This window comes from Pan troglodytes, chromosome 4, assembly GCF_028858775.2.
Source record: "Pan troglodytes isolate AG18354 chromosome 4, NHGRI_mPanTro3-v2.0_pri, whole genome shotgun sequence".
NCBI lineage: Eukaryota > Metazoa > Chordata > Mammalia > Primates > Hominidae > Pan > Pan troglodytes.
In genome coordinates this window covers 10,965,818-10,986,090 of record NC_072402.2, presented here as the reverse complement: position 1 = coordinate 10,986,090, position 20,273 = coordinate 10,965,818, and the positions used below count along the sequence as shown (strand labels likewise).

The 20,273-nt window shown below is 46.4% G+C and overlaps 1 long non-coding RNA gene across 1 annotated transcript; it reads right to left on the bottom strand.

Annotated features, from left to right (window-relative positions):
- Positions 1 to 676: 676 nt before the first annotated feature.
- LOC129143923 (uncharacterized) lies at positions 677 to 10,297 on the bottom strand. The gene is made up of 3 exons (XR_008547872.2): positions 10,177 to 10,297; positions 4,410 to 4,505; positions 677 to 2,829 (listed from the first exon to the last, which is right to left on the bottom strand). It is a non-coding gene; the product is annotated as an uncharacterized LOC129143923 (long non-coding RNA).
- Positions 10,298 to 20,273: the final 9,976 nt, after the last annotated feature.

Genomic DNA, 20,273 nt, shown 5'->3' with positions numbered 1-20,273 from the left:
AAAAAAAGCTGGGCATGGTGGCAGGTGCCTGTGGTCCCAGCTACTTGGGAGGCTGAGGCAGCAGAATCCCAGGAACCTGGGAGATGGAGATTGCAGTGAGCGGAGATCTCACCATTGCACTCCAGCCTGGGTGACAGAGTGAGACTCCATCTCATTAAAAAAAAAAAAAAAAAAACCAGAAACGATACCTGGCCCTCCAAGGATGAGAATGCTGGCAGCACTGAAGGCCTAATTATATATAACTCACATGCCACAGCAGTCCCTCCTCTCAAGGGCACAAACTCCATGAGTCACATGCTGTGCAACCATGACCACAACCCCCTTTTCCTCTCTAAAAAGCCATACCTATTCACAATCACGCTCACGCCCTCCTTTGCCCCAGCCCCTGGCGACCACTAATCTGCTTTCTTTCTCTATAAATTTGACTATTTCTGGACATTTCACATGAATGAAATCATATAATATGTGATCTTTTGTAACTGGCGTCTTGCACTTAGCATGTTTTCAAGGCCCATCCGCATTGTAGCACGAATCGGTCCCTCCTTTTATAGCCAAACGGTATTCCATCGTATGGGTATATCACAGTTCACTTATGCCTTTGTGGGTTGATGGACATTTGGGTGGTTTCCATTTCTTGGCTATTGTGAATAATGCTGCTATGAGCATTCAGGTGTACATTTTTGTGTGGAATATGATTTCAATTCTTTTGGCTATATACCTTGGAGTGGAGTTGCTGGATTATATGATAACTAACATTTTCAGGAACTGTCAAAGACTTAATTTTAGATATTTTGGAAGACGGATGTGGGTCCTGTTCAAAAAGCAACTGCACAGATCTGCAACAGCCAGCACTGGATAGATGACCTCCCAGACATCTAAGGAGAACCCACTAGGTGGGAGGAACTGCTCACTATATTGAAAGGAAGGAGACAGAACCCAGGGAGGGTTCGATCCTGTAAAGACCCCCTTCTCAGCGAAAAGGGAGGCAGACATTCCAACTCCCAGCTATAACCCATTACAGATGTTTCAACACAGAGAGTGCAGAAATCCACAGGAACAGCCCAGAAGCTCATGGAGCTGGGGGCTTTGATGAGGACGTGGAGAGGAGCTTGCCAGCTGAACTAATATTTGCCTTCACCTCCAAGCGACTTTGTGTTTTGGCAGCAAGTCAGAGAAGAGCCTTCTGGGAAGAGAGAGCAGCTTGGGTTAAAGCCCAGCCACGTGGGAGTGCTTGATGTACTTGGCAGTGATGAGAGGAGGAGGGCAGGACTTGGGGGAGACAGGCTTGGAAGGGTAAACTGAGCCATGACTTCAGTGCTATGCTAGGGAGCCTGGACTTGAACCTATAAGCACTGAGCATCAGTCGAGGACTTCGGGTTGGGCAGGGTGGTCAGCTTGTGTCCTGGAGCCGCAGCCTTGGAGGTGGTGAGGGAAGGAGGCCTGAAGATGGAGTCTTGGGGGAGGCTGCAGTTGGGAGAGAGAGACCACGAAGAGCTGAGAGTATACTTGGGGGGGAAGGGGAGGATGGGGAGGAGGAAACAGATCAGAATGTCCGCAGGACTGCATAGAAGGTGGAGGATAGCGAGGGAGAGGGGAGAGCCAGCCGGATTCATCATTTTAGTTATTTTTGTGCAGGGAGAGAGAAATGACAGTGTCTATGACATTGACAGCCCCCAGGGCATATACAGCCCTTAAATGCTTTAACTGCATGACGGTTTCATGCCATTGAGCTCCAAGAAGTTAGCTTCAGAAGAAAACTCAGAACTTGTATGGAAGTTTGCAAGTCTTTTGGTTTGGGAGAAAGCCTTAGCTGTCTGTCTTGATGTCTTGACTGGAGCGCCCCACCCAGTAGTGACTGCCCAGGAAGGCTCCCATCCTGGCACACACACCACCCCATCCATGCCCAGCAACACATGTGCAAACCCCTCCCGGCTCCTTGCTGGCACTTTAAAGGCCACCTCAGCATCAGCAGAAGTGTGGAGAAGGAAACATTTGTCTCCAGGAGCCACCCTTTTCCTTCCTCGTTTCCTCATTTCTCTGTTTCTTTGTTTCTTCTCCGTTTCCGTATTCCTCTGTCACACCCAGAGCTCTCCAGCTGCCTCGTGTCCCGGAAGGACCCGTTCCCAGGGTAGCATCATGTCTCCTCCAGAATTAAGGCCCTGGGCTCTGGCACAGGCTGGTGGGTCACAGAAAGGGCCCATATCTCAAGGGATCAGAGGATAAAACATTCTCAAAGGATGGATGGAGGCTGAAGATCTGGACTGGGTGCTACATAGAGTGGCGAGCTAGGGAGTACTTCCAGGACACCAAGTCCCTCACTTAAGCCCCTAAGCTTAGGTAAGGACATGACTTACCTAAATGTTCTTGAGAGTCAAGTGCATGGTCAGGGAGAACAGCTAATGCAAGGGCCTTGAAGTGGGAAAGAGCATGAAGAATCTGGCGAGGGTGAATAACTGGCACAGCTGTGTGGGCAGTTCCCCCGCCAGGATGTTTCTGCATGGCACTTTCTTCTGAGGGATTTCTTGGAATTCGCCCAGACTGCAGAGGTGGTCAGATGTCAGCATGGTCCTGGTCCCCATCCAAGCATTGCTCCTTATTGCCAGAATGTGACAGGCTTGGCAGCGTGTGGCGACAGGGGCCAAATCTGAGCTGCACGCACAAGGATTATCCTGGTCTTTCTCTGTGTCTTTTGCCCCAGAAAGCTAACAGTGGTCTGGCTGCAGTGTATAATTGTGTTCAGATGTGCTCACATCCTCTGGGGAGCTGGATCCTTTCATAATTCCATAAATTGTGAAATGTTTAGACATTAGGAAACCAAAGAGAGTTGACCTACAATTAGAGAATAATAGTGCATTTAAAATAGCTAATGGATTCCACATTACTTTTCTCTAAGTTGATAGTTAAAATCCCCATAAAAAAACAGGGGGTCAAGCTTCTCTGACTCATCTATAAGTAATTTCTCATAGTTTTGAAATAAGGGTTAACTACATTAAAGCTGAGCTGAATGTGGGCTTCCAATCCAAAATTCATCTTTAGCCTAATTTCATCCAGTTTACTAATGGTTCAGAGCCAAGAGCAATTTAATCAATGTTTATATCCACTTTAAACATCACTAACAATTGTGTGGTAGACTGTTACAGCCATGGCCCCTAGTGAATAGTGTCCCTGTGTCCTCACTCCTTTGCAATGTGACTTGCTGCTTCTCCCGAAATCAAGAGGTGGGACCTATTTCTCTATCCCTTGACTCTGAGCTGGACTTGAGACTTGTTGTAACCAATAAAATGCAGCAGAAGTGACATTGTGAAGCCTCTGAGAATAGGCCTTAAGAAGTATTGTAAATTCCATTTTTAATCACTTGGAACACCCAGGGTCCACGGATGAAAAGTCCAGCCGGCAGCTGTACCAAGGCCCGAGACTTACGAATGAAGTCATCTAGACCCTCCAGTCTCAGTGAGCCCAGATGAGACCAGCAGAATCGTGAGGAACAATACATTGTTGTTTTAAGCTACTAAGTTTTAGGGACATTTGTTCTGCAGCAGTACATAATTAATGCAAATAGTATCCTAAAAGGTGACAGAATGGATTCATTTTCCTATAAAAATAGACCTCATCTCTAAAAAGAAATGAGACATTTCCAAACTTTCCGGAACAGTAGAGTAGGGTTTCACCTTTGAAATAAGAAAGCAAGGTTGTTCAAGAAAGCCTACGATTTTAGATTCAAATGCCAAAATAAAATACTCTTTACCCACTTAACACGCCTGAGGAGTTTGATCATTGAGACTAAGAGCTAGTCAGGGAGAAAAGAAAAAGAACTTGATGCTGGGCACAGTGGCTCATGCCAGAAGTCAGGAGTTTGAGGCCAGCCTGACCAACATGGTGAAAACCCATCTCTACTAAAAATACAAAATTAGCTGAGCATGGTGGCACATGCCTGTAATCCCAGCTACTTGGGAAGCTGAGGCAGGAGAATCACTTGAACCCGGGAGGTGGAGATTGCAGTGAGCTGAGATCGCACCACTGTACTCCAGCCTAGGCAACAAGAGTGAGACCCGGCCTTAAAAAAAAAAAAAAAGAACTTGATAAAGGGGTTTGATGATGGTGATTGTGCCTCATTTTGCCCTTTCCAGTGCTTTGCTTGCTCCCAACTGGAAGGAGCCGGAGGCTGCCCTCCTTTGCACTTCACTGCTGTTTGCATTAGTGAAATCGTGCTCTCCCTTTCTGCCCTTTCTTCAGAGCAGCTCTCTCTGCACTAGTAGACATTGCTGTTTCCAAAAGGATGCGGTTTCCCTGTACTCTGTGGTCTCACCCTGACATCATGACGTCACTTGCAAGAATTTAAATTAAAACTTGTGCCCCCAGGTTATGATTTCAGGAAGAACTTCTCTGTTGTTTTAGTAGAAAAAACCCACCTGATTGGATGATACTCCTTTCATGGGTTCTCCTGAAATTAAGGAATTTGGTAACAGAATTTATTCCTCTATTTGCCAATTCTGAGCAGCAAATACCTGGAGAAAAAAGAACAAGAAATTATTGTCAAACGTGGTGGGTTCACACCTGTAATCCCAACACTTTGGGAGGCCGAAACAGAAGGATCGCTTGAGCCCAGGAGCCCCAGCTCAGCCTGGGCAGCATAGGGAGACCCTGTCTCGCCAAAAAAATACAAAAATCAGCCGGGCACAGTGGCGCATGCCTCTGGTCCCATCTACTCAGGAGGCTGAGGTAGAAGGAGAGCTTAGGTCTGGGAGATGGAGGCTGCAAGTGAGCAGTGATTGTGCCATTGCACTCCAGCCTGGGCAGGAGAGCGAGACCCTGTCTCAAAAATTAAAAAAAGGAAAGAAAAGAAAAGAAATTATTGTCTATGTTATATAATATTTGTCTATTTCTGCATTTTACATTATTTTAATTTGCATACTATAAAATGGTCTCACTACGTTGCCGAGGCTGATCTCAAACTCCAAGGCTCAAGCAATCCTCCTGCTTTGGCCTCCAAAGTTTTGGATTACAGGTGTGAGCCACTGTGCCCAGCCAAAATTGACTTTCAAGTTTGGTGTACAGTTCTGTGAGTTTAACAGGTGTATAGATAGTACAGATATATGTATCCACCACCAAAATCAGGAAACAGAGCAATTTCCTTCCCTCAGAAAACCCCCTCAAGTACCTTTTTGCTGTCAAACCCACCCCCGACCTCAGCCATTCACAATCACCAGGTTTCCCTTCCTGCAGGGTCACCTTTCAGAGTGACGTATCAATGGAGTCAGGTAGGTGGTAACCTTTTGAGACTGACCTCTTTCACTTATTCATTCATGTTTTAAGATGTATGAATACTTTTAAAAAAATATCTGAGTAGGCCAGGCGCGGTGGCTCATGCCTGTAATCCCAGCACTTTGGGAGGCCGAGGCGGGTGGATCACGAGATCAGGAGTTCAAGATCAGCCTGGCCAAGATGGTGAAACCCCGTCTCTACTAAAAATACAAGAAAAAAAAAAATTAGCCGGGCACGGTGGCAGGCGCCTGTAATCCCAGCTACTCGGGAGGATGAGGCAGGAGAATTGCTTGAACCCAGAGGGCAGAGGTTGCAGTGAGCCGAGATCGCACCACTGCACTCCAGCCTGGGCAACAGAGCAAGACTCCGTCTCAAAAAAAAAAAAAAAGAAAAAAAGAAAAAAAAAAAGAAAGAAAATTTGAGTAGTATTTCATTATATGGGTTACTAGGATTTGTTTATCCATTCGTTCACTGAGAGATGTCTGAGTTGTTTCCAGTTCGGGGCAATTACAAATAGAGCTGCTATAAACATGTCTTCATTTTATTTTTATTTTTAAAATTTTATTTTTTCATTTTTTTATTTTTTGGGGACAGAATTTCGCTCTGTCGCCCAGGCTGGAGTGCAGTGGCACAATCTCGGCTCACTGCAACCTCCACCTCCCAGGTTCAAGCGATTCTCCTGCCTCAGCCTCTGAGTAGGTGGGATTACAGGTGCGTGCCACCACACCCAGCTAATTTTTTGTATTTTTAGTAGAGATGGAGTTTCACCATGTTGCCCAGGCTGGTTTTGAACTCCTAAGCTCAGGCAATCCACCTGCCTCAGCCTCCCAAAGTGCTAGGATTATAGGCCTGAGCCACTGCGCCTGGCCTCTTCATTTTAATTCATAGAACTGTAATGCAATATTCACAGGCCTGGTAATTAGGAACAACAACAACAACAGTAATGCAAGGCCCGGCACAGGCACATTGAGCCCAGGAGCTCAAGGATGCATGAGCCATGCTCACACCACTGCACTCCAGCCTGTACAACAGAGCAAGACCCTGTCTCAAAAACAACAAATAAACAAAAACCTGTAACGCTGTTGATTTCAAAGCTACTTTGTCAGCAGAAATATTAAACAGTAGTTTATGATACTTTACTTTTTATTTCAAGAATTTACTCAAGAGCCGGGCACGGTGGTTCATACCTGTAATCCCAGCACTCTGGGAGGCTGAGGTGGGTGGATCACCTGAGGTCAGGAGTTCGAGACCAGCCTGGCCAACATGGCGAAACCCTATCTCTACTAAAAATACAAAAATTAGCTGGGCGTGGTGGGTGTGCCTGTAGACTCAGCTACTCAGGAGGCTGAGGTGGGAGGATCACTTGAACCTGGGAGGGGGAGGTTGCAGTGAGCCAAGATTGTACCACTGCACTCCAGCCTGGGTGACAGAGCGAGACTCTGTCTCAAAAAAAAAGGCCGGGTGTGTTGGCTCATGCCTGTAATCCCAGCACTTCGGGAGGCCGAGGTGGGTGGATCATGAGGTCAGGAGATCGAGACCATCCTGGCTAACACGGTGAAAACCTGTCTCTGCTAAAAACACACAAAAATTAGCCAGGTGTGGTGGCGGGCGCCTGTAGTCCCAGCTACTTGGGAGGCTGAGGCAGGAGAATGGCGTGAACCCAGGAGGTAGAGCTTGCAGTGAGCCTAGATCGCGCCACTGCACTCCAGCCTGGGCGACAGAGCAAGACTCCGTCTCAAAAAAAAAAAAGTACTCAAGTAGTTTCAGGGGAGGAGTTAAGCTTTTATTTTTAGAAAATCTAGGTGCAACCAGGCCGGGCGCAATGGCTCACGCCTGTAATCCTAGCACTTTGGGAGGCCGAAGCGGGTGGATTGCCTGAGCTCAAGAATTCGAGACCAGCCTGGGCAACATGGTGAAACCCCGTCTCTACTAAAAAATATAAAAAATTAGCTGGGTGTGGTGGCATGCACCTGTAATCCCAGCTACTCGGGAAACTGAGGCAGGAGAATTGCTTGAATCTGGGAGGTGGAGGTTGCAGTGAGCTGAGACCATGCCACTGCACTCCAGCCTGGGCAATAGAGCAAGACTCTGTCTCAAAAAAAAAAAAAAAATCTAGGTGTAACCGCTTACATTAAACAACCAATAGGTTGGATGGATTATAAAGGCCAGCACTGGAGTCAGCTGAATGACTGTATATGATGAAGTGTCATATTTCATTCTGCTGTGTCAATTAGGGGCCTTCAGAGAAACAGAACAAATAGGATGGATGGATAGATAGATACATGTATAGAAAGACAGACAGAAGATAGATAGATAGATGACAGAGACAGACAGACAGACAGATACAGACAGACAGACAGATAGGCAGATAGACACAGACAGACAGACAGACAGACAGATGGATAGAGTTCCGCCCTGGATTGTGTCCTCCCCAAATTCATAGGTTGAAGCCCTAACCCCAGTGTGTTTGTATTTGGAGATAGGGCCCTGGGGGGCGTGATTAAGAGTAAATGAAATCCTAAGGGTGGGGCCCTAACCCAATAGGACTGCGGTCCTTGTTAAGAAGAGGAAGAGGCACCAAGAGATCTCTTGCTCTGCAGGTACACAGAAGAAAGGCCATGTGAGGACACAGCGAGAAGCAGATATCTGCAAGTCAAGAAGAAAGGCCTCAACAGACACCAGCCCTGCCAGCACCTTGATCTTGGACTTCTGGCCTCCAGAACTGTGAAAGAATAAAATTCTGTTGTTTAAGCCACCCAGTTTGTGGTACTTTATATGGTAGCCCTACCAGACTAACATAGATAGAGATTTATTTTAAGGAACTGGCTTATGCAACTATGGAACTTGGCAAGTCTGAAATCTGTAGGGCAGGTTGGCAGGCTGAAAACTCAGGCAGGATTTCTATATTACAGTCTTGAAGCAGAATTCCTTATTCTCTGTGAAGCCTCAGGCTTCGCTCTTAAGGCCAACTGATTGGATGAGGGTCACCTACGTTATCAAGGGTAAAAATCTCCTTTAATCACATCTACAAATTAACTTCACAGCAACAACCAGACTCGTGTTTGACCAAACTACTGGACACCATAGCCTAGCCAAAGTGATACATAATATTACCCATCGCACTGTCCATCAAATTTTAGGAAAGCTCTCGTTTGGAACAGAGATAAGAGATATCTTCCTCCACATTGCTGCCCTTTGTCATCTTGCTTTGTAGATAGAAAAATTAATTGATGACTAAGGGGATTGTTTTTCTAGTCAGCCCACCAAGGCTGCTGTTTGAACAAGCATTGGATCCAGAATCCATTTCTTTGAACCCAGCCACCTTGCTGCAGAGACTGAGAAATCCCGCCTCTATATTCAACTCAGTAAGACTGATCTCTTTGCACAATGAGCTTGCAATGTCATGGTACAGTTTAGGAACACTGAAGTTCACAAACATGATAGTATCTTATTTATTGATTGAATGTTTACCAAGTACCAGGCATTGTTCTAAGCACTTAACATACAATTTAATCTGTTAGTCATACAGTTTAATCCTTAAAATAGCTTGTGTGCAGTAGACACAATTTCTACCCCCTTTTACAGATGAGCAAAGAAGCATTGAGAGTTAAGCACAGCAGCAGAGCTGTGATTTGCACGCAAGCAGTCTGCTCCAGAGCTCAGAGTTCTGCCGCTTAACTACCATGACTTAACACATTTCACAAACCATGACAACTCAAGCAAAGCACTTAAAGTTCACATAATAGTTTTAAATCAAGTAAAATGGTGGTTTAGAGCAGGGCAATTTAACATGTGATCTGAATTACAGAAAGGTAGGAATTAAAAAAACATTTTAACTTGGTGCATTGTAGTTGGACCTTAAAAAGTATTCAATACATTGGCAGCCAGAAATGGACAAGGGATGGCATGGATTTGTTAAAACGAGGTTTTTGGTATCCTTGAGGGTAGCTTGTAGGTACAGAGGAACTATGCAGATGTTCATTTTGGCTTTATGTTTTGATTTTCAACATATTAAATGTACAAATCCTAAATGTGTATTCTTTCATTAGTTATTAAAGTTTAGGTTATAGATCTCATTTTTCTTATACATCTAGGATACTCAGGAATCTGTTTTAAGAGGTCTTTGGATATTACTTGGTCTTATTTACTAACTTAGTTAATTAAAAAAGAAAAGTTTTTTTTTTTTGAGACAAGGTCTCACTTTGTCACCCAGGCTGGAGTCAGTGGTGTGATCTTGGCTCACTGCAGCCTCAACCTCCTGGGCTCGAGTGATCCTTTCACCTCAGCCCCCTAAGTAGCTGGGACTACAGGCACTCACCACCATGTCTGGCTAATTTTTTAATTTTCTGTAGAGATGGGGTTTCACCATGTTGCCCAGACTGGTCTCCAACTCCTGAACTCAAGCGATCTGCCCGCCTTAGCCTCCCAACGTGCTAGGATGATAAGTGTGAGCCACTGCGCCCAGCCTAACTTAGTTAATTAACCATCTTCAAACCTTTTCAACAACATTTATAAATTTAATGTAACTGATTTCCTTTTAGAGTACTTTTGCTGTCTGAATTAACAACAACAAAAATTCCCGAATACTAAATAATTATAGGAAATGTAATACATTAAATTTGCAAAGGAAGAAAAACAAATTCTCTCCTGAGCATTTCAATATGGTAAATAAAATGAGACTTCATCCTTAAATCACAAGTCTAAATTAACTATTTACTCATACCTTTTAACTTTATGTTACATGTCTGACCTTTTTAACAGGCCAAATTCTCTTAACTATATTAAGAACATAAAATACCAAAAATGCACATATCCCTATTTAAACAAATTTCATATTAATACTATGGTATGGTTTTGAGTCTCACAAGTTTTCAGTACTTAATTATAAATCTTCTCCAACCAAAAGATACATACCTGTCTGGTTATGGTGGTTCATGCCTGTAATCCCAGCACTTCGGGAGGCTGAGGTGGAAGGATCACTGGAGGCCAAGACTTGGAAACCAGCCTGGGAAACATAGCTAGACCCCACCCATCTCTGCAAAAAATGACTTAAAACAATTCTTCAGGCATGGTGGCGTGTGCCAAGGTTGCTAAGTAGTAAAAAGAGAGATGGCTGGGTGCGGTGGCTCACCTGCATTTCATGATACTGGTAATCCCAGCATTTTGGGAGGCATGGTGGGTGGATCATCTGAGGTCACGAGTTTTGAGACCAGCCTGGCCCACATGGCAAAACCCCATCTCTACTAAAAATACAAAAATTAGCCTGGTGTGGTGGTGCACACCTGTAACCCCAGCTGCTCCAGAGGCTGAGGCAGGAGAATCACTTGAACCTGGGAGGTGGAGACTGCAGTGAGCCGAGATGACACCACCGCACTCCAGCCTGGGCGACAGAGCGAGACTCAGTCTGGAAGAAAAAAAAAAGGATAGTTACCATGCTGGTTAATTAAGGCCACTAAGGTCAGGGACTGCAGGCAAACGTGAGTCCCAGTGCTGCAGGGATCTCGAATGACTCTTCCCACTGCCATTCGTCATGCAGGGCCCTTTCTACAGTTGCTTTGTCAATGACCCACCCCCATAACCTGAAGAAGTGTTAGCGTGGCCTATGTTGCTACACTTCAGTTATACACTTTGCTTAATTCAAACACCTTTGACTTTAATAGGGATCCATAAATATGTAAATCCTTGTTCCTTTCAATATGAACGAATTTAAACCTTGTTTGAATCTTGCTTTTTCTTATTTTTCAGACCACACACAACTTTTGTGGATATTTAAAATGCTATATGTTTGGAATCGATATAACACATGCACCAATTTTTTTTTCTTTTTTTTGAGACGGAGTCTCACTCTGTCACCCAGGCTGCAGTGCAGTGGCAACATCTTGGCTCACTGCAACCTGCCTCCCAGGTTCAAGCCATTCTCATGCTTCAAACTCCTGAGTAGCTGCGATGATAGGCATATGCCATGATGCCTAGCTAATTTTTGTATTTTTTGTAGAGACGGGGTTTCACTATGTTGGCCAGGCTGGTCTCGAACTCCCAATCTCTAGTGATCTGCCTGCCTCAGCCTCCCAAAGTGTTGGGATTACAGGCATGAGCCCCCGCTCCTGGTAGATGCACCAAGTTTTGAGGGTATTCTGACTGAGGCCTGGCAAGAATCCTGCCTGAGGTATGAGGTGCTTGCCCTAATACCCAGAATTCATTAATGTGAGCTTATTAGGAAAAAGGGTCTTTGCAGATGTGATTAAGTCAAGCATCTTGAGATGGGATCTTCCTGAATGATCTGGGTGAGCCCTAAATTCAAGAAGTGTCCTTGTAAAAGACAGAAGATGATGCAGCCCACGGAGGGGGGACAGAGATTGGAGTGATGCGGCCAAAAGCCAAGGAACACGTGGATCCTCCAGAAGCCAGAAGAGGCAAGAAGGGATTCTCCTTGATATGGTTTGGTTCTGTGCCCCACCCAAATCTCCTGTCGAATTGTCAGCCTCAATGTTGGAGGAGGGGCCTGGTGGGAGGTGATTGGATCACGGTGGTGGGGGAGTGGACTTCCCCTTTGCTGTTCTCCTCATCATGAGTTCTCAAGATCTGGTTGTTTAGAGTGTGTGGCACCTCCCCCTTCCCTCTCTCTTCTCCTGCTCCAGCCAGGTGAAGATGTGCCAGCTTCCCCTTCCCCTTCCACCATGATTGTAGGTCTCCTGAGGCCTTCCAGCCATGCTTCCTCTACAGCCTGTGGAACTGTGAGTCAATTAAACCTCTTTTCTTCATAAATTACTCAGTCTCAGGTAGTTCTTTTCTTTTCTTTTGAGACAGAGTTTCACTCTTGTTGTCCAGGCTGGAGTACAATGGCATGATCTCAGCTCACTGTAACCTCTGCCTCCTGGGTTCAAGCGATTCTCCTGCCTTAGCCTCCCGAGTAGCTGGGATTACAGGCATGCACCATGGCACCCAGCTAATTTTTTTTTTTTTTTTGTATTTTTAGTAGAGATGGGGTTTCACCATGTTGGCCAGGCTGGTCTCGAACTTCTGATCTCAAGTGATCCGCCCACTTAAGCCTCCCAAAGTGCTGGGATTACAGGTGTGAGCCACTGCACTCAGCCACAGGTAGCTGTTTATAGCAATGTGAGATCAGAATAATACACTCCCCTAGAGTCTTCAGAGGGGGCACACCCTGCCAGACTTGCGGTCTTCAGAACTGTGAAATAATATGTTTCTGTTGTTTGAATCCACCAAGCTTCTGGTCATTTGTTATGACAGCCACAAGAAATTAATATAGGTCTGGTCAGGGGCATATCTGCATGAAGTTCGTTCAGGCATGTGTATTACGAATCTTAAATTGCAAATACAGGCAGGGCGTGGTGGCTCATGCCTGTAATCCCAGCACTTTGGGAGGCCAAGGTGGGTGGATCACTTGAGGTCAGGAGTTCGAGACCAGCCTGGCCAACATGGTGAAACCCTGTCTCTACTAAAAAATACAAAAATTAGTCAGGTATAGTGACACACGCCTGTAATCCCAGCTACTGGAGAGGCTGAGGCATAACAATCGCTTGAACCTGGGAGGCAGAGGTTGCAGGGAGCTTGCGTCACTGGAGACCGAGCCACTGCACTCCAGCCTGGGTAACACAGTGAGAACCTGTCTCAAAAAAATTTTTAAAAGTTGCTAGAAATCCAGTATGAGAAATAAAAGTGAAATTCTAAGCCTCCTAAGCAACTGATGGTCTCCAGACTCCCTCCTGGCCAAGGGGACCCCAGAGAAACCTTGAAAACTGAGTTCCTGACCATGATGGTATGGAAGGTTGGACATGCCTCATTATACCCCGATGCCCTGGATAACGACCATGAGGCTTTCCTTCCTAGGGGTCTAAACAGAAACCAACCCTTGGGAAAGAGGCTTCACTCCTGGTATCAACCAGCCAGCTAATGCTGCCCTGCCCTCATGTGGTCTGGACAAAATAACTGACCGGCATCCTTGGTTAAGAGGACTACTAGCTGCGGAGTAGTTAGATAAGAGACTGCTGGCCACGAAGTCGTTCTGGCAGATCTCCAAAGGATGCACAGTGAGGATTTTCATGTCCTCTGACTCATCTTTTGATGTCAGAGGCCTGAAAACTCCACCCTCGGATCATGCTAACCCTGCCATTTTTTGAACACAGGTCCCAGGGAGAGGCATGGAGCTCGACTGCACATGTGCCTATGTCTCTTCTCATCAATATTCAATGCTCCTCCCATAGCTTATCAAATGTGTGTATTTGGTACCTCATTCAGCATAAATTCCTGTCTTGTTCTTCTGCCCCTGGAAGGGTCTGTTTCTGGCTTCTGGCTGGAGGCTCTGCTTCTCAGCCTGTCACAATGGCTGCCCTGCAGGCTGCAGCCCTTTATGAGAAGAAAGCTCTTCTTTCTAGGTTTATGAACCTCGTCATTCCTCAGTTGACAAGTGACATTATCTGAAATGTAAAAGGGACAATTTTAAGGATGGAGTTTGCTAGAACTGAAGGTCGGGGTGGATCTGGGCCTCTGAAAGGGATGGGAGCCGGAACCTAAAACATTGGCAGGACCCTCCCTAATTTTCATCTTCTTCATTGTTTCTCCTCACATTAGACCTGCTTCCCTAGCAGAATATGGCCAACCCACGGCTCCTGCATTTATCTGTTACTATTCCGGCACACTAGCTAGTTTACTGTCACCCTAAATCAAAGGTCTAACTTACATCAGGTGCCCACCCTAGTCTGATCCACCATGGTCCCGGGGGCAGGATCTTGCTGTCTAAACATGGCAGCTGCATGCCCACACCTATGGACCAGCAGGCTGATTCTCTGAGAAAAGCAGGCTGGTGAATGTAGCAGCAATCTCATTTGGCTGTGTGTGCTGCCTAAAAACACCAACCCAAAATGAAGTGCCTGAAAACAACATTATTTATTTTCACAGATCTGGAGGCCAGCTGAGGTAGACTGGGCTTGGCTGGACAGTGCTGCTTCAAGGGATGACTCTGGCTGGGGCTCAGGTTCAGGGGAGGACAGCTGCCTGGGAGAAGCCCTTCTCGTGGTAATGGCAGACACAGGAAGGCAGGCCCAAGCACACTAGCATGCTTCAAGCCTCAACTTGCATCATGTATACTAATATCCTATTGGCCAAAGCGAGTCCCATGGCTGAGCCAAGTAGCAGTGAGATCGCAAAAACACCCCTCTTATGAGAACTGGATGGGCCAGGGAGGATTTCTGGGCAATAATCTACTCTGCCACGTGGTATGAGATGTTTAGTAATGGAACCAAGTGATCAAACTTAACACCACTAATAGTAGAGTATCTAGCATGTACCTCCTGATTTATTGTGACAGGAAGTTCTTAAGACAGTCTATAAATATTCTTGTCAAAAATGTTTAACCTGAAACTAATCTAGCCTCTACATTTAATTTCTGGTTCACAGGAAATATGGTAAAGGAGTGAGTTAAATGGACACTGTCTCAGTTATCTATTGCTGAGTAATAAGTTACTCCAACACTTAAAACACCAGTAAACAACAGCTCACAAGGTGGCCCAAGAGAAATCAAGGGGAAAGCCACATGCTTTTTATGACCTAGTCCCGGAAGGCACAGGCTTTTACTTTTGCCAGATTCTAGTTATTAGAAGTGACTCACTAAGTACGGCCCACACTCAAGGGGAAGCTGTGTCTTTTGAATGCAGAGAATCAAAGCATTTGTGGGGCCTGGTGCGGTGGCTCACACCTGTAATCCCAGCACTTTGGGAGGCTGAGGCGGATCACTTGAGGCCAGGAGTTTCAGACCAGCCTGGCCAACACTGTGAAACCCCTCTCTACTAAAATTATAAAAATTAGCCAGGTAGCCAGGTGTGGTGGTGCATGCCTGTAATCCCACCTACTCGGGAGGCTGAGGCAGGAGAATTATTTGAACCCGGGAGGAACAGGTTGCCATAAGCTGAGATCATGGCACATGCCACTGAACTCTGGCCTGGGCGATAGAGTGAGACCCTGTCACGAAAGAGAGAGAGAGAGAGAGGGAGAGAGAGGGAGAGAGAGAGGGAGAGAGAGGGAGAGAGAGAGGGAGGGAGAGGGAGAGAGAGCGGGGAGAGGGGGAGAGGGGGAGAGGGGGAGAGGGGGAGAGGGAGAGAGGGAGAGAGAGAGAGAGAGGGAGGAAGGGAGGAAGAGAAAGAGAGAGAGGAGAGAGAAAGAAAGAGAAAGAGAGAGGAAGGGAGGAAGGGAAAGAGAGAGGAGAGAGAGAAAGAAAGAGAAAGAGAGAGGAAGGGAGGAAGGGAAAGAGAGAGAGGAGAGAGAGAGAAAGAAAGAGAAAGAAATAGAAAAGAAAGAAAGAAGGAAAGAGAGAGAAGAAAGAAAGAAGGAAGGAAGGAAAGAAAGAAAGAAAGGAAAGAAGGAAGGAAGGAAGGAAGGAAGGGAAAAAGCATTGTGGACATATTTTAGAATTAAAATCACCAAAGGGGTTACTTAGGTTAAAAAAGACTACAGAGATAAAAGAACCAAAACCTGCTGGGTGCGGTGGCTCACGCCTGTAATGCCAGCACTTTGGGAGGCCGAGGCAGGTGGATGACTTGAGATCAGGAGTTCGAGACCAGCCTGGCCAACATGGTGAAACCCTGTCTCTACTAAAAATACAAAAATTAGCCGGGCGTGGTGGCGGGCGCCTGTAATCCCAGCTACTTGGGAGGCTAAGGCAGGAGAATCGCTTGAATCCGAGAGCCGGAGGTTGCAGTGAGCTGAGATCGGGCCACTGCACTCCAGCCTGGCAGCCAGGGACATAGAGCAAGACTGTGTCTCAGAAAAAAAAAAAAAAAAGATAGAAAAAGAAACACACTATGCCACAAGTGGCTACACTGGGAAGCACCGTGGTGGGTCAAGAAGCAGAAGGAGCAGGGCAAATGTGAACAAGAGGCTTGACTGTGGTTTTTGAATAGGAATGGGTAAGGCAGGATAAGCAGGAGTAGGATTGGTGAGTCTGAGTACTTTCGGCAGGCTCCGGGGCATAAGGGCCAACTCTAGTTGTCTGGTACCTGGCCCTAGAGTCATTAGTGCAGGTGGATAGTGGCCCTGAGAGCCCTGATGAGGCAGCCAGGTGGGAAGGGCTCCCTGGCAGAGCCTCGGACCTACCTGCGCACTGGAGTGGAGCCACAGTAGTTCGCGCAGTTTGCGGAGGGGAGGAGCTTGGCCCCTCCTCTTCCTGTGTGGAAACTGGAATTCAATCTGCGAGGCGGGAAGCCCACAGGCAGGAAGCACGCTCTCTTGCTTTGCTAAAAGTCTCTCTTTCCCAATTTTTTCTTTTTGCCCAATAAACCCCGTTTTTCTCACTCTTCAATTGTCTGCAAGCCTCAATTTTCGTGCCTGTGTGATAAGGACTCCATCTTTAGCTGAACTAAGGAGAAGTCCTGCAACAGTGTGAGAGCTCAGTGAAGGAGGTGGTGCAGTAGGGGCTCTGGATTGGTTGGTTGGCATTTGAAAGGCAGGCACTCTCTCCAGTAGGAACTGGCCAGCCCCAGGAAGGGCAGCCTTTCCAGGGTCAGCAAGGCCCCCCCTGTGAAAAAATCAGAAACACATGCTTGGGCCAGGCGTGGTGGCTCGGGCCAGGCGTGGTGGCTCAGGCCTGTAATCCCGGCACTTTGGGAGGCCGAGGCGGGCAGATCACTTGAGGTCAAGAGTTCAAAACCAGCTTGGCCAACATGGTGAAACCCCGTTTTTACTAAAAATACAAAAAAATTAGCCGGGTGTGGTGGTGCGTGCCTGTAGTCCCAGCTACTTGGGAGGCTGACGGTGGGAGAGTTGCTAAACCCAGGGGACAGAGGTTGCAGTGAGGCGAGATCGTGCTATTGCACTCCAGCCTGGGTGACAGAGTGGGACTTCATCTCAAAAAAAAAAAAAAAGAAAAGAAAAAGGAAAAGAAAAAGAAACACATGCTTAATACACTTAGTGATGTAAAACACGCATATGTAGTATTTCATACAGTTTTTGAGGGTCAGGAATCTGGGGGTGGCTTAGCCCATGGTTCTGGCACAGGGTCTCTCAGGAAGTGACCATCAAGATGTTGGCCAGAGCTGCAGTCATCTGAAACTTCACTGGGGCTGGAGGATTTGTGTCCAAGATGACCCAGCCATATGGCTCCTGGAAAGAAGCCTCTGCTCATGGCTGGCTCTGGCCAGCAGCCTCAGTTCTTCACCACGTGGGCCTCCTCACAGGGCTGCTGGCACCTCCCAGAGCAAGTGATCTGACAGAGGGAGCGAGAGTGGAAAATAGAGGCCAAGATGAAGCCACTTATAAAAATAAGTTAACATCAGAAGTGACAGCCTGTTATGTTTTATCCGTTTTTCTGTAGCTTATAACAGAACACTTAAAACTGAGTAATTTGCAAAGTAAAAGAACTTGTTTCTTACAGTTATGGTGGCCAAGCAGTCCAGAGTTGAGGGGCTGCATCTGGCGAGGGCCTTCTTGCTGGTGGAGCCTGCAGAGTCCCAAGGAGCGCAGGGCATCAGGCGGCAGGGAGACTGAGCGTGCTAGCTCAGGTAGATCTTCCTCTTCTTATAAAGCCACCAGTTTCACTCCCAAGATAAATTCATGAATCCATGAATGGATTGATCCATTTTGCCCTCATGACCCAATCACCTCCTAAAGGCCCCACCTCTGAGCACTGCCACATTTGGGATTAAATTTCAACGTGAGCTTTGGCGGGGACAAACATTCAAACCATAGCACATTACTTCTGTTGCATGTCATTGGTCTCACAGACAAACTATGGTGCGATGAGGCACAGCGGGGTTGGGGACTACTGAAGGGTATGACTGCTAGAAGGTGAGAATCAGTACAGGCCAGCCAGCAGACAGCCACAGTCCACCTTCTGGTCTCCAAAGGTTCACATCCTTCCCACATGCAAAATACCATCAACTCCTTCCAAAGTTCCCCAAAGGCTTATCCTATTGTAGCATCAGTTCCATCTCCAGATCATCTAAATCAAGTCCAGGTGGGACTTTATTTCCTTAAATACAGTTTCTACATTATAATTCTTCTTGATAGGTTGTCTGTCTACCTCTGCCTCTCCCTCCCCAATTGAACATGTAAGAGAACACAGAATAACTACTCCAGACGCCCCTGTTCACAAAGGGAGAAAAAAAGGTGTCATGTGTGTGGCTGAGGAGCAGCCTCAGTCCACTGCTTGACAGTAGAATTTTTAGGGTCTTCTTTTTGGCCAGTCATTGTAGCTCATTCCTGTAATCCCAGCACTTTGGGAGGCTGGGGTGGAAGGATCACTTCAGCCCAAGAGTTCGAGACCAGCCTGGGCAACATAGTGAAACCCTCATTGCTACAAAAAATAAAAACAAAATTAGCCATGATGACATGGCTAATTAGGTATGATGACATGTGCCAGTAGTCCCAGCTACTGGGGAGGCTGAGGTGGGAGGATTGTTTTAGCCCAGGAGGTCCAGGCTGCAGTGAGCCAAGATCGTGCCACTGCACTCCAGCCTGATTGACAGAGCAAGACCCTGTCCCCTCCCCCCAAAATAAGTAACAAATAAGGTCTTCTTTTTAGGTTGTATTATTTCTGTTCCTTTCAGTCCAAGCTGGTAACATTTCCGTATATACAATTCTCTTAAACTATGGATTTGCTGTGAATTTTATTGGGGTTCACTCCATAGACAAATGCAACACCCACAAATCTGTTCTCTACCTTTGGCTTCTGCAGACAGCTGAGGGACAAAGCCCCTAAGCTTCCTAGAAGCACTCTCCTTTGATTGAGAGAGGCTGTGGGGTGCACCTTTACTCTATAGAGCAGGCCCTTTGTCTGACTCAGTGGTACTCTGAGATGCCACCTTATATCTCTTTGGAATCTTACAGTCACACCTAAGGGTTCATCTTGGACCACAGTTTTTCTGGCAGGACCTGCATTTGATCTTTGCTTAGAAGCCATTTCTTAATTGTTTCATAATTTGCTAATATAGTTTGGATATTTGTCCCCACCCAAATCTCATGTTGAAATATAATCCTCAGTGTTTGAGGTGGGGCCTGGTAGGAGGGAAGAGTTTGGATCATGGGGGTGATTCAAAACTGAAGCTCATGGATGGCTCGAGTCATCCTCTTGCTGATAAGTGAGATCTTGTTCTGAGTTCCCATGAGATCTGCTTGTGTAAGTGTCTGACGGCCAGGTGCTGTGGTCCCAACACTTTGATAGGCCAAGGCGGGCAGATAGCTTGAGCCCAGGAGTTCGAGACCAGCCTGGGCAACATGGTGAAACCCTCTCTCTACAAGGAAATTTTAAAAACAGCTGAGTGTGGTGGTTGCACCTATATTCCCAGCTCCTCGGGAGGCTAAAGTGGGAGGATTACTTGAGCCTGGGAGGTTGAGGCTGCAGTGAGCCAAGATTATGCCACTGTACTCCATCTTGAGCGACAGAGCCTGACTATTGCTGCAGTGCAGTGGTGTGATCTTGGCTCACTGCGGCCTTGAACTCCTTTGCTCAAGCAATCCTCCCACCTCAGTCTTCCAAGTAGCTGGGACTATAGGCATGCACCACCACACCCAGCTAATTTTTTCACTTTTTTGTAGAGACGGAGTCTCACTACCTTGCCCAGGCTGGTCTTAAACTCCTGGGCTCAAGTGATCCTCCTGTTTTGTTTGTGATCCTCTCAAAGTGCTGAGATTACAGGTGTGAGCTACCACACCTGGCCCAGGTATTTCTCTATAGCAGTGCAAGAACGGCCTAATACATTTGCCATCTAGGCAGACTGAGAATTTCCAGAACTATCCAGTTCTAATTCATTTATATTTAACTGTCTTTCCTTTTGTTGACCTATCTTCTAGCATCTTACTAGAAGGAATTAGAAAAAACTAGGTAGTACTTTAAACACCAATTGAAGATCTCCTTGGCCAGATTACCCAGCTAATTTGCTTCTGTCTACATAACTGCAGTCAACAGCATTGCCAAACTGTCTGCCACTGCATAACAAGGACCCCCTTCCTCCAGGTTCTAGTTCATTGACCTCACTTTCCTACAAGTGCTCACTTGCAAT